This window comes from Geospiza fortis, unplaced genomic scaffold (assembly GCF_000277835.1).
Source record: "Geospiza fortis unplaced genomic scaffold, GeoFor_1.0 scaffold138, whole genome shotgun sequence".
In the NCBI taxonomy this organism is placed as follows: Eukaryota; Metazoa; Chordata; class Aves; order Passeriformes; family Thraupidae; genus Geospiza; species Geospiza fortis.
This window is the reverse complement of record NW_005054307.1, coordinates 11,491,135-11,505,750: the sequence shown is the minus strand read 5'-3', so window position 1 is coordinate 11,505,750 and position 14,616 is coordinate 11,491,135.

The following is a 14,616-nucleotide window of genomic DNA, read 5'->3' as shown; positions in this document are numbered from 1 at the left end:
TCAGAGCTCTTGGGATGACAGTGTACTCAAACCCAGGCCAGTGTGGAAGTCTAGATATGGCTGTGTGGTGTCACCTCTCTCAGTAGAACCAAAGACTGGCTCCAGACTTTGGGAATAGGCCTCTTCCTCCCCACTTTCTGTGTAGCACCATGCAGGCTCCTCTCCTTTATTTTAGAGTGGTCACTAGGCTATGAATGCCCTTTTCCAAGCTTTGAATGTAGGTACTACAATTACTCACTAGGAATTACCACAGCCTTGAATTTTCAAAAGTAATTGCTTGTGGTTCATTAAATTCCATAGTTATGTCCCTAGCTTCTTAACCTGAATATTGCTGGAATGCACTTTTAACATTTTACTCTGCATTCTTTTTTACAGCCATAATAACTATTTATTCCTATATAATTTTACTAGTAAGTGTTCCAAGGCTGCCTCTGTACTTGTCTCCCTCCACAGACAACAGTTTACCTAATGAATTCTGACTATAGAACTGCTGGATTCTTCTACTGTGTTTTGTGACTATAATAAAGAAGAGAGCAGAGGTATGAGAGCTTAAGTTTAATTCCAGATTTTTAATTTTGTTTATAGCTAGGTCATTGACAAGATGTTATAAAGACACTATGATTAAAATACAAAAATGTATTACTGAAAGCAAGAAGACTGGGCACTTAAATAAAGCTATTTAGCATGTTATAACCTTTTAAATGCCAGTTACCTGCTGTGTAAGCCTGGAATAAAAGTGTTTTGCTGCAGGATTCAATCCCACAGGAAATGTGTTAACATTACAAAAATAATCTTAAACTTTGTACAGTATTTACACGTTATGATCGAGACCGCAGCCAAGTACTTTGATGAGGACTTGACTTATTGCCTTTGAAGAGGAAGTGTCTGTCATTGAACCAATTTTCCTGCTTCATCTTTCAACCCTAGTTGGTTTTATTTCTCCAATTTTTGTTGCTGTTTGTTAACCTACATTTAACAAGACAGCTAGTTTCAGCCAGATTATCATCTCTGTCTTGATATATTGTACAAGTTATTTCTGACCTCAGACCTCAGAAAACATTGAAAAATGCTATTCCCTAAATTTTAGTGACAGATTTCTGATAAATATTGCTGTATTTTCTGAGTGTTTGTAAAGCACCAAATTATGTTCCACTAATGACTGCTTAATGCTGAAGTTCAGCACATCTCACAGCTGGGCATTAGCTAATGAACACAAGATGGTCTATATATAATAGCTGTTTATCCTCTCAAGAAAAAAATCCCAAGTTTTATCCCAGAAAGCCTGGGTGAAGCTTTTAAGCCAGACAGTTTTACAGACATGTTGTCATTCCTCAAATTAAGAATATTTCTCCACTGCCTGTCCATGCTCTAGGAACTATGAATGGTGACTCAGTAACGAACCACCTTCTGTGGCTGGTTTGTTCAAGGGTCCCTAGACAGAGCAATACTCTGCCATGCATAAAACCAAGTCATTGAAATTTTGCACATGCTCTTAAAGTACATTTTAGAAGAAGAGGAGTATTGTTCCTCGTGTCCTGACCGAGTTTGTGTTGCTGCCATTCTTTTCCTTTTCAGAATTCAAATTATTTTCTATTTCCATAATAATTTTTTACTTTCAATGGAGAGGACACCAGTTTTGTTGGTATACAATTATGAAATGCTAGGTAGGGTCCAGGTTGTGGCATAGACCACCTCTTTCTGATATAGGGTTGGGCTGTTGAGGTCCTTATTACACTGGAATTGCTGCTGCTTCTCAAGACAGCTTGTTGGCATATTTTCTTAAGCTACAAATAATTCTTAGAGATTTTTCTGAGTTTTGCTTAAATAGTTATCTCTGATGGTGTTACAAGTTATGCTATGAGAAGTTTGTATACACAATGACTAAGAAATAAGTCTGGATGAAACAATATTGGATTCTCGAGTGAAAACTAGCACATTTATTCATTTATTTCCTGAAGATTTTAGTGACTACTTCTCCTCGCCTTTTTTTTTTTACATCAGTGCTTTGAAAAGCTCTTCCTGAGCAGACAAGTGATCTGCTCAGTCAGCCCCAGCTTAAAGCTCTGAGAGAAGTGACAGGCAGAAGGACAAAAACAGGACAACAGAACATGTATCTGTCTTGTACAGATGAGAAATGCTAGTGATGTTTTTTCCTTCTTTTGCCAGATCTTCAAACATGGCTTGTCAAATAATTTAAGGGAATTCATTCTGTAACTCTCTGAGGCAGAATTCAGTGAGGATGTGACAGGTGTTTTAAAGTTTCACCAGAAAGCTCGTAGTTCACCTCTTGCTTTCCTGACTGAAAATATCATTGCTGCCTGTCGTGGTTTAGGAACAGCAATCTGCAATTTAGTTCCCCCCATCCCCACCCCTTTTCCCTAAGACTCTCCCAAACCAGATATTCCTTGCTCTCTCCCCTCTCTCGCCTCAGGATGGGATTCAGAATTGGAGGCAAAAACAAGGTTTAAAAAGATGGATTGAGATAAAAACTATTTACTGGAAACAGCAATGAGACACAAACCCAGACAGTAACAGCAGCAATAACAGAAGAATACAAAAAGAGGATGATTTACATGCAAAAAATGCTCACTGGCTGACCTGACCTGATGCATGCTGAGACATTGAGCAATGGTGAATGGACCCCCCCCATGCCAGCTGCTTTTTCCCGACCTCAAACCACTCCCATCTTCTCTGTAGTGAGAGTGCTTTTCTGCTGCCCCTGGTGGTATGGACAGACTGCCCAGACTTGCCCCAGAGTCTCCAGGCTCACCCCCCACTAGCTGCTGCCAAAACATTAATTCTGTCCTGGCTGAAAACCAGAGCACTGCCAAACAAGTGTCAGAGGTGGTGACTGATTTTCAGGCCCAGAACTAAAAAGCATATTATGGCCTGTAGATATTTCTTCCAGTTATTGATTCCAAATATTCAGTGCTTCATTTTGCTGAAATGAATGATACATTTACATCTCTACATTCTGACCAAGACCTTACCAGTAGCACTATGCATCAGATGTCAAATACAGTATCTACAACTGGCATTAAAACCCCCCTGTTTTATATATTGAGGTTCATGAATCCATAATTTCTGTCCTACATATAATAAAGAAGCTATCCAAAATGAAATCTAAAGTAATGCCAAGAAGTAAAAGGCAATGCCAGAATATGCTTGGATACCTTAAATCAGGAGAGTCTTAATATATCTTAGAAGTGATTTATGTCAAGTCCCTCCTTGAAGAAATACTGACAATGGGAAGTTTATAATTTATTAATAGTTTATTGTTGGCTGAGTAGCTTCTCTTGGCAGTGCATGTCATGGATGCAAAACAAATTCCTCTTCTATCTTCTAGCTCCCTTTTAAAATTATCAAGTGGTTATTTCATGATTGTCTCCTGGAGGAACATTATGGGATGAAATTAGATTTTTACCCTTTTACTTCCCTTAGGTTCTTGTTCCTACTGAGAGTTTGTATACAAGTCGGAGAAGCTTCTTACTTTTGTATAAACTAGTAGAAGTTGCGACTTGACATTTTCACTCGTAAATAAGTCTTAAGGTAAAGATGCTGATATAGTTGCTATTTATCGCCTCTCAGCTTTTTGTGTGTGTGTGTGTGTGTGTATGTATGTACATCTATCACTCACCATTATAACAGATGAATTAAAAGCTAACTGGCACTTTGCTGTTTGGAATTTAATTTTGGATTTGTAGGACAAAGTGGAAAGCAGAGATAACTGCAGGTGTGTGGGTTGTTTACCTGAAATGGAACCACTGTTTTACCTGAAATCAAATCAGCTCATTTGTTCTGCCCCATACCCTCCTTGCCCCTCCTTGCGCTGGCAGCAGTGTCTGTAGAACCATACAGTGAACCAAATCCAGCAAATCCACAGCATGACCACAGGTAACCCCCAAACAAAATAAGTTAATTTTAACCTTCAATTCTCTGTCCCAGGTCTTTGCACAGATGATGAATGCAAGCTGATACTCAGTAGCAGAGGTTAGCCAGGAAAGAGAAAAAGCCCTGTCAGAACTTACTAGTAGAAGATAAATTTCTGGTTAGGGAATCTTTCTTCAGTGAGACTGTAGCATTGTTTTCACTGCTGTTTCTCAGAATGCAGCACAGTTTAAAAAAAAAAAAATAAAAAATATTGGTGTGGGTTGGTTTTGTTTTTTGGGTTTTTTTTCCCTGTTTTTTTTTTTTGGTAAAAGGATTTTCCCTATCTCTAAGAGTATTTGCAATTAAGAGCAATGAAGTTTCAGTCTTGGTAAAGAACTGTAATAGAAACAGTGGTAAAAGCTAAATGTCCTGCCTTTCTAACACCAGTTTAACTCCATCAAATATAGGCATACAAGAAGTTCTGGTGTGGTGTTTCACTGCAGATGTCATGTTGCTGTCAAGGTACATTTGTCCAATGTAGATGAGGTTTGAAACAAAGCAGAGGTGCTGATTCACATGCTATGATATCACTAGGAATTTTAAAGTCAAATTTTGTGTGAAAGTAGAAACATAATGCTTACAATTTAAATTCTTCTGGCAATGTTTTGATCTTGTTCCTACTCTATAAGCCAAGCAGCCTGCTGTTTGAAGAAACTTTCCTAAGATTCTTAAGATAAGTCTTGCTGGGTAAATGTACATAAGGTGTTTTAAGCTAACTAGCCATGCAGCAGAAAAACATTCCGTACCATCAGTAAATATCTGTATCTTATTTTACATAACCCTACAATATTAATGGGATAACATTAGATACACATATTTAAAAATAATTAATGTATCATTTCATGTTAATGTTTGTTGCTTTCAATGTCTATATTTAGAAACAAGCCCTTATACCTCTTCTGCTTGGGCCAGCACTCATGAGAACACAAGAAAATTATAACTGTTGCGTTGCATGTGCTGTGATTTCCCATGCAGATATGAAAATGCAAATTATAGAGCCAGCTCTGGCTACAGGCACTGAAAAACATGTAGGGAGTTTCCTCTCTCTCTGATGACAATTCTCTCTGTTCCTTGTTCCTAACCTATGGGCATAAACTGATTACAATAATAGAGTTGTTACCTTCAGTATTTTATTTTCCCCCCACGGGAATCTAAATATATTTTCTTCATCAAAGAAGAGATCATGAATGAGAATGACTACTTTATGAAACAAGACATTATAAAAGGAAAGGAAGCAGTATTTGAATGCCTAAGTTTTCTGCAGACAAACCCAATTAGCAATAAAGGAGCTTTGACTTTATGGGAAAACTATCATGGTAACTCTATTAGAATGAAAACCAGACTATTTTCAGACTTTATCCCTTTAAAAATCTTATGTCCATTTGCATGTTTTTTACTATTGAATTTCCAATCCATTCATCAAGAGACAGACACTTTACACATTAAATTATGCTTTTGTGTGTGTATATTCAGTAGGTCTTTTCATTCTTGTAAATCCACTATTAGTCCTATTACAACGTTTGCTTATGTCTTTTCTGTGTCAGGAAGCTTCTTTCTATTCAAGACTGCATGAAGTAACAACATTTCCTAATTTCATACAGTCCTGGTGTATCAGAGCAACCCACTGAGCAGTTGTTCAGCTGTGAATTAGCTGTATGAATTCCTGGGTCCCTGGCCCATTGTACGTGCTTGGGCACTCTGCGGGACAAGTCCCAACTTTCCCATCACAGCAGGGCTGGGAGGTGCTTCCCTCCCCCTTCTGCTCAGCAAATGGGTACATACCTAAAATAGCTTTGGTCATGATGAAGGCTCACTGTCTTAATTTTAAACCTGACATACCCAGTGTATGGTGTAATTCAGGCTTTGTCTATCTCGTGTCCTGAGAGGCAGGAGGGTAAGATTTTTTTAAAGTTTTGTGTGGTTCTCTGTCTCCTCTCTGTCATCCCAGCAAGTAAGTGCCTCATGAATCATTAATGTATGATTTTTTTTCCAGTTAAGATATACTATGGCCACAAAAGCTTGGAAATGCATACATTTAAATATATTTAAAACACTTTAAAATTAAATTGACATATACAAAGTCCCTTGAGAGGTCTGAGTGAGGTTCTCTCTCTGAGAGAGACTACAATTTAATAAAAGAATCAGGACTCCATAGTAGATTTTATGTCTGAAATATGAAATTCTAAACTTAAAGTACATCCCAGAATGACCATAAATCATCATTATTTCTAAGCAGATAATGAGAAATTATTTGTAAACATGACTTAATTGGACACACACTGCTGATTCATTCTTTTATTTTACAGCTTTGGTGAGAAGCAGGCAGTAAAAAAAAAAGTAGAAACTGAATGAACTTTGAAGACTTAATTCTGTCAGCCAGGATTTTTCAAATGGAGAAAAAAAGCATGAGAAGCTTTTGCAAACTCAAAACATGTAACTTTTCTTCAATTCATCACTTTGATATTCACTTTATGTAAAGGAGGGGAATCTGGCCTTGTCCCACTATCAGTAGAAGCAGTTTTAGTTGTATCAGATGAAGTTTGTACAACACAACTTTTGCGGGCTTTGGAGCTCAGGCAGCAGCTGGATGTTTGAACAACTATAAGGGGCAGTGAAAAATTTACAGACTGCTCTAAAAGTAGAGCCTTGAACTCTGTGCAGTGTGGAAGGCTGACATGAGGCAGAGTATATGAATCACGAAAACCTCTAAACCCTTCTGCAGCAGAATGTGGCTTTTGGGAGGTGTTGTGGGAAGCAGGGGGGAAATACTGTCCTGAATATAAATTGTGTGATGTCAAAGTAATTTCCAGTAGCTCTGGAAGGGCAGCATGCTTTAGTAAGATCTTGGAACTATTATAATAGAAATGCATTTTTAGAGACAGCAGTAGGTAATAGAGTCTGTAGGGTAAACAAGGATAGGCGATAACACGTTTTGAGATTTCATGCTGCCACTCACTCTAGGGAAACAGAATTTATCTAAGTTCCAAGAACTTCAGAAACAGGCATAATCTAATATAGAGAGCATTAAGAAAATAAACTCCAAATTCTGTGCTGATTTATTTATTCTGCTAGCCAGCATTTTCATCTTATGGCTAAACTATTAATATTCTGAGAACAGAAGAGACCTTTTCTTGTCAGCTGTTTCCATAGCTCCTGCCTCATTGTGTCTTTGTTTGATAGTAAATGAAGATGGCTTTTGAGGGTGTCATAGCTGTCACACTAGCTTAACATGATAAAATAATAATAATGAATTTATTTTCAGGCAATTGGATAATTTATGGAGTACTGTGTGATGGTCAGGTATAATAATAATGCTCAGCATTTTAATGTGTTCTTTGTGCTTTGTAGCTATCAGTCAGTCAATGCAACATCTTTATGAGGTAGATGGGTATGCTCTTCTGAGGTGGATGGCAATGGTCTTCTTTTACAACGGACGAAATAAGACTAAAGGCAAATGATTGCCCAAGGCCACACAATGAGAAAGTTGCAGAATCGGGATTAAAGCTAGGAGAAATAGAACATTTTCTTCACTGATGATATTTTTTCTGCATATATGGCAAATAAACTATAAGGGATGCAAAGTTCCCTGTTAATAGAAAGATGAAGAGATGTAGACTTTTTTAATAACAGACTATCATCAGTGGAACTGTAAGTGTTTTTTAAAAATGTTTTTTAAAAGCTGCTCTCTGAATGGTTAACTTTGCCAGCTCAATGTAAAATAAAACAGATGTAACATGAATTTTATCTAGATCATGATTCAAAGCAAACATGTTAGTAAAAATTCATCCAGGACCTTTAAGTACCTGAATCTATGTAGTGAATTTTTGTTTGCTACGTTATATGATGTGTCTTTGAGATGATATTTAATATGTATTTTTATTGACAAAATCAAAGCTGAAACTTACTGAACATCTGAAATCATTGATAGGCATTGTGACTTCTTCATCTTCTGCCTTTTGGTAAAAAGGAGATGGAGCTGATAACAGAGTACTTGATGGACAATCAGTGACACAGGTAGTAACCTTTTGATTAACTAGCTAAATTTCACTTGTAAGGTGCTGTGTATCTCTACATTCTTATCTTGTTGGAATAAGGATATTTGACTAATAGAGAATTCTGTAAATTAATGGAAAGACAAAAGTCATGTGAGTAAAAGCATCCATTTTGTGTCTCAATATAATAATTTTATTAAATGAATAGTTTTTTTCAGATTACCCCCACATAATATGTTGTGTCTAAAATATTTCTAGGATCTGAATTAACTCATTACCAGCTATTTCTTGAGTCTCCCTTGGACATGAGACACCTTGACCTTTTGGGTCAGATTCTTGCATGGGAAATTAAATATACCAGCTGGAAAGCGAAGGTAGTGTTTTTCTAAGGGGCTCCTGGTAGAAAAGCAACTTGTCTGTATCCCAGGCAATAGCTTCAAGCATCTGTTGAATTCAAAGCACTTTACAAGCCTGCTAGGTATAGATGTCTCTCCTGACAGTGCTGGTTTTCCTGCTTTGTCTTGCCTAACCCTGCTGTACACTGTTTTGATCTGTTGTGAAAACATACAGAAAATATACTTTATTTTCTTCCCTCACTGAGAATATTTCAGTTAGATAACTTTGAAGATGTCACTTAAACTGCTTCACTGCACATGGCATGGCACCTGTACTTTACAAAAAATACAAACAGCAGCAGTTATAAAACTGTTGGGCACAGCCCTTAGGATGTCTTACACCATCATCCCATCAGTCTTTAAGAGGGCAGGGTCAGGGGAGGTAAACATCTAGGTCCTGCTCGCAAAATTTTTGCGGACATTCCCTGAGATTTAGGGAAGGGCGTTCCCTGAGATTTAGGGGAGGAGTGTTGCCACTACTCTGTTGTTACTGTTACATATGTAACTCCATGGAGCTGGGTGGGATCCCCCCAAGGGTTCTAAGGGAGCTGGTGAAAGTGCTCACTGAGACCCTCTCTATCATCTACCAGCAGCCCTGGCTAAGCAGGAAGGTTCCAGTTGACAGGAGGCAAAAAAATGTGATGCCCAGCTACAAGGGCTGGAAGGATGTTTTAGGGAGCTACAGGCTTGTCAGGCTGATCTTGGTGCTAGGGAGGCTCCTGAAGCAAATCATCTTAAGTGCCCTCACATGGCAGGACAATGGGGGGATCAGGCCCAGACAGCATGGGTCTCTGAAAAGCAGGTTCTGCTTGACTGACCTGACAAGGTCTCCTATGACAAGGTGACTCTGGTTGGTGGATGAAGGAAATGCTGTGGATGTGTCTAACTGGACTTCAGTAAAGCCTTTGATACTGTTTCCTGCAGCGTCTCCTGGAAAAACTGTCTGCTCATGGCAGATTGGGTATTAGTAAAACTTCCTTCACCAGAAGGGTTATTCAGCATTGGGACAATCTGCCCAGGGAAATGGTTGAATTGCCATCCCTAGGGCTATTTAGAAGACATGTAGATGTGACAGGGACATTGTTTAGCAGTGATCTTGGCAGCGCTGAGTTAATGTTGGACTTGAAGATCTTAAAGGTTGTTTCCAACCTAAGTGATTTTATGATTCTATGATTCGATCCCATGAATTCCTACAAAACAGAGTGGTTAGTGGACATTTAAACTTTGGTCTCTGTCCTTTCCCAGAAAGAAAGAAGAAATAAGATTCATTTTACTTCATTTTAGTACTTGATTCAGTTGCTTATACACAGCTCACATACACTGGGGTTTCCCACCTGACCTCCAGCTGCCAGTGCAGTGGAGCACAAGTCTCTCTTAAATCCTCTGTCTTATCTATAGCTGCAAATAGAGAAACTCTGTCCTAAGAATTGGCCATGCAAGTGTCATCAGCTGAGCTGATCACTGGAAGGGTCTACTTGTAGTCAATGCATAGAGCAGAGTTGTGGGATGAGGTTTTTCTGACCTATTTTGAAAGTCTTCCTTAGGATGAGAAGAATGTCAGCCTGGAGTCCAATGAGCATTAACTTGTTCTCCATCAACTGAAGTGGGCCAGGAGGGCTGGCTTTGGTGTGTTTGCACCAGAGATGTGTGATCTTAATCTCATTGAGTGTGACTGAGCACAGAGCAGTTTGGGGCAGTTGATCCATCACTTTGTTTTTGGTTTCTTGGGATGCTACTTTGCCTTAAGTTGAATTAAACTGCAGAAGCCCTTCTGTGTGCAAGCCAGGCTGCAAGGTGGAGGCTTGCCGCAAGATCCCCGGGTGCAGCATATTCAGCAGTTTTGCAAGAAATTTTATTTCCTTTTTTGGTTTTAGAATCAGAGGCAATTTAAGCATAGAATTCAGAATGCAGGTAGTTCTCCTGCATAAACTTGGCAAGAACTTATAATCAGTTCAGCTGCTGTTTTCAGGCAGAAATTATCCATCTCTACTGCTGATTAATATGGCTGCTGACTTAACCAATATTAACAGGCCTTGCTGAAGAGATATTATTACATTAGAAGTGATTAAAGATACATTCCAAGCAGCAATGATTCTTGGAACCATACCTGTTACTGAAATGTTGACAACATTGATATCAGGATTTTAATATCCTGCTTGATAATTAAACATCTGCCTGGCACAGATTTCCTCCGTGTCTGCTCTATGGGATCCAGATATTACTCCTGAGTTACTGAAGAGAATTATATTCATGTACTGGTCAGTGAAAGATTGACATTGGTGCTATGTCTTGGTAATGTTTCACAAAGATGAGCCTAAAGGAACAAAAAGCAGTTGCCAACTTAGGAGAAAAATTCAGGTTCTCTAGTCTTTGCATCTTCCAGCTTGTCTTCAGTTTCAGGGTAGAATGCTTCAGGGTACTCTGTGCTGCCTGATTTTCATTTAACAGTGGAGGGGGGGTAGTTAGTCTAAGGAAAAGAAAGATGCTTCTTGAAAGGAAACAACATAAAAGAATTATGAACTCCTTGTAGATGTCCGTGTAGTACAGCACACTTTACATGAATTATTGGTATTGTCAATTCTTCTGGAGTGTGGAGAAGAATGGGATCTGCTTCAGTTTGCTGCTTAATTCTTCATTTCCTTTAAAATAAATGAAATAAAAGACAGCTTGTTAAAGAGGAGGCATTGTTTGTATGTTTGGAGGCTGCCATAAAAAGGATGACTTCTATTTTACTGGTTTTCTAATATTTGTTATTTTTTCAGACTTTTAATTTAAAAGACCTTTAGCATGATCTTCTAGGGGAGGAAGGGGAAGTTGTAATAACACTGCATGTGTGTGCATAGCTTTCCAAATCTTCTGGATAAGTTTGTTGACAAATACCCATCCAATGAAACAAAAGGGAAAACGCTCTAAAGAAACATCATTTTAATAAAGCCATGCTGAAAAGAAAGGCCTTGCAATATGCTAAATGAAAGAAAACTGTAGAGACAATTCAGACACCAGGTAGTCCATATGAAACAGAAGAAGTAGTGGCTATCATGTTTTTGGAAAACACATCATTTGTTGCTCACACTTTTTTAGATATCAGAGATGGACTTCATATGTGATAATGCTAAATATCTACAACATGGACAGCTGCACCTGAAACATGCCCACTGGAATTCCTTCACAATCAGTAAACATACAATAATGACTAGCTTTTTCTTTGGGATAAGAAGAAGGATTTTTAATAAGGGTCTCATTGAGAGTTTCTAGGAAACTGATGCCGTCAACTGTCAAATTGCAAGGACACAGGTATGGCACAGGCATTGTCATATCTGCCAGGAGTATCTTATATATTCTAGAGCATTTCACATGGCACTAAATGCCTGTGCTTGAGTGTCTGAGTTGAACCCTATTAGTCCTATACTTGGTCAGTGTCTCCTGGGATTTTATGCATCCTTTAATGCCATTTTCCCAATGCTATGATTGAGTCCAAGACGCTTCCCCTAAATTGCTTTACTTCATTTGCTTCTGGGGGTTACCCAAAGTATCTTGCCTGAGTATTGAGTCACAGAAATCAAGAAAACAGCATTCAACATTTCTGTTAAGAAAGCATTCCTTTATTATGATGCTGGGGCCATGGAGAAGGGTGCCTCCATGGTGTGTCCATCTCAACAGTTTTCTCATGATTTTATATATCCTTTACATTATGAGACTCTGTGAATTCCCCCTCCAAGTCCTGTCCACTCAGTACTGTCCATTGTCTTCATCCACAGCTCCTTTTGAGGGCTGTTTCTGTGTTGTGGCTCTTAATATGTGCGCAGTTCCCATCTGCTGACATAAGGGGTCTTTTATTGTTATGAGGCCCTGGCGTTCCTCTTCAGGTAGGCACTGTCCTGTCTCCCTCTTATCTAAGCAGTTCCTCCTGGTCTTCCTTGATTTAGTGTTCTGGAGGGCTATGGGGTTTTATAAGTGGATCCTGGTTATGTAGTGTTCCCTCAACTTCACAGCCCCTTGCTGTCTATGTCCTCAAGCAGTTTTCTATTGCAGAGTAGTACTTAAACACCTAAGCAAAAATATTAAACATATTTAAGAAGTTACAGGGTTTAAAAAGAACTACAAAATTAAGCAGAATTACAAAATTATTTGTGTAGCTCATTTCAGTATTTCCCCTGCCTCTTATGCCCAATGCAGCCCTTCTTTTGGTAGCAGCAAAGGCCAAACTCAGTTATAGAAAACTTTTAGAACATACTGACTCAGAAGTTCTATTCAGAATCCTGTTGAAGCACAGTGGGTGAGGTACTGAATAACTGTCTCTAAATATCAGAACTTTACTGGAGAAGGAAGAAGAAGAAGAGAAAAATCAACTATAATTATGGGAATCTGAATGGCTGATGACAGGTAAGATGACAAGAACCTTTGCTCTTTTTCCTCACTGTGCTGGAGAGCTGTGCTGTTTGGTGTGCTCAGCACCAGCTGCATTCACCCTTAGTTGTGCCACCTAATGTTGTTCCTCACCTTTTCCATCCTTGTTCACTGTTCTGTTCTTTCTCAAAGTTCTGTGCCCAAATGTTCTGTTATTTCTCAAACATGAGTCCAAAGTCAGAAATCAGACAAGATACCTAATTCCCATTGATTTCAGTGCAAGTTGGACACACAGAAATTAGATTCTTAAGTACATTTTATGAATGTGGGTCTTCTTATTCTGAAAAGATCAAGCTGAGGAGAACAGAAAATGGAAAGGAATAATAAGGGGTTTTTTTTGCAACATGAACTCATTTTCTTAGATGTTTTCCAGGTTATTTTGAAATGTATTTTGAGGCGTTTCAGTCTCTCCATAAGAAAATCTAATTTTAAGAGGCTAGTGCAAATTCTGTTATTCCAGTCATAGATGGGTGAGGCAGTACAAGAAAAGCTGTATTATCTCATCTCATAATTTAAATCTTAGTGTCATGTTCCTAGGGGTTCAGGAGTGTCTGGGTTTTAGTCTTGAAATGGGAGGATCTAATGTTCTATATGCAGATGTTATAGGTAATTAATAAAGATATATATTTTTAATTGATGGCCAGATTGGGGCTTTCTAGGACAGTTTTGCCATTATTGTTCTGAGTGACATTGAATAATCATGAAATTTTAATTTCTGAAGGACAAAGTCTTCTTTTTCTTTTGATAACAGCATATTTAACAGGTGTATTGTAGACTATTCATTCTTCCACAAAATATGCCTTGTAGCTTTATCTAGTGGTTTTTCTGTCAAGCTGAAAATGAATGGCTAAAACTTGAAAGGGGTGAAGGAGAATGTTCATAATTATGCAAATACAACTTTGCAATGAAAGGAGATTTTGCTCTCTGGTGGGATCTGACAGGAGTTTATGTAGCAGAGGTTTCTAAGATTGTATAGATAAATGATGATGATTCACAGACTTCAGTATTTAAATCTGCACCTCATCAATCTTAACAGGACTCTTTGGATAGAGGATTTTTTTCAGACCTTGGTTTAGAGTTCAGAACATCTGATTGAGCAAGGTGTCCCACTGAGCTACAGACAGGCCAATTTTCTGTGTCTGACAGCAAACCAAAACCAGTATGGCTATTGCCACATCCAGCTGCCTGTGACACCTCAGGTCTATTATCTTTGTACTATTTATACATTCATAGAGCAGGAGTTTACTTCATCATGAGTCTAATAAGAGGTCTGAACTCTTTCTTCTTGGTCTGTAATAAAAACAGTTAAATTTCATTGTCACAATATATTCTTGCTTTGGAGTTAGTGTGTAACTATATGTGTATTCTGGGTATGCAATATTATTGATGTACACATTAATAATTTTGTGTACCGTGGTCTTGCTTGAAAAGACCATGTGTCATGATGTGGAAGGTTTTGTGTTTTCTATGTCATCATAAAATTAAAAATTATTGTGATTAATGAGGACAGATTTTAATTTTTAAGTTGCTGATATCTATGAATATATATTATGGCAAAAAGTTCAATGGCCACTAAAAAGGAACAATCCAGTCTTTTGAGGAAGACTGACTGGAATGGTTTATCTAGAGGAGAGTTAGTGAACTCAAGCTTAAAGCTGTCAATGTATAAGATCCTCCCAGTGGACTTTATGAAATATTTTCACAGGATTTAAAGTCAGGATTAATACTTCCACTTTTTTGCAAAAAGAAAGCAGAGAATAAGATTCCTTGGGCTGCTCTGGCAGCTTTGCACTGTATCAGCAACACAAAGCAATAACAAAGCTTTTTTAACAGGCCTGTTAAACCTGCTTTACAGCTGCTTTGCATCACTGGAGTGGTACAAAGCAGCCAGC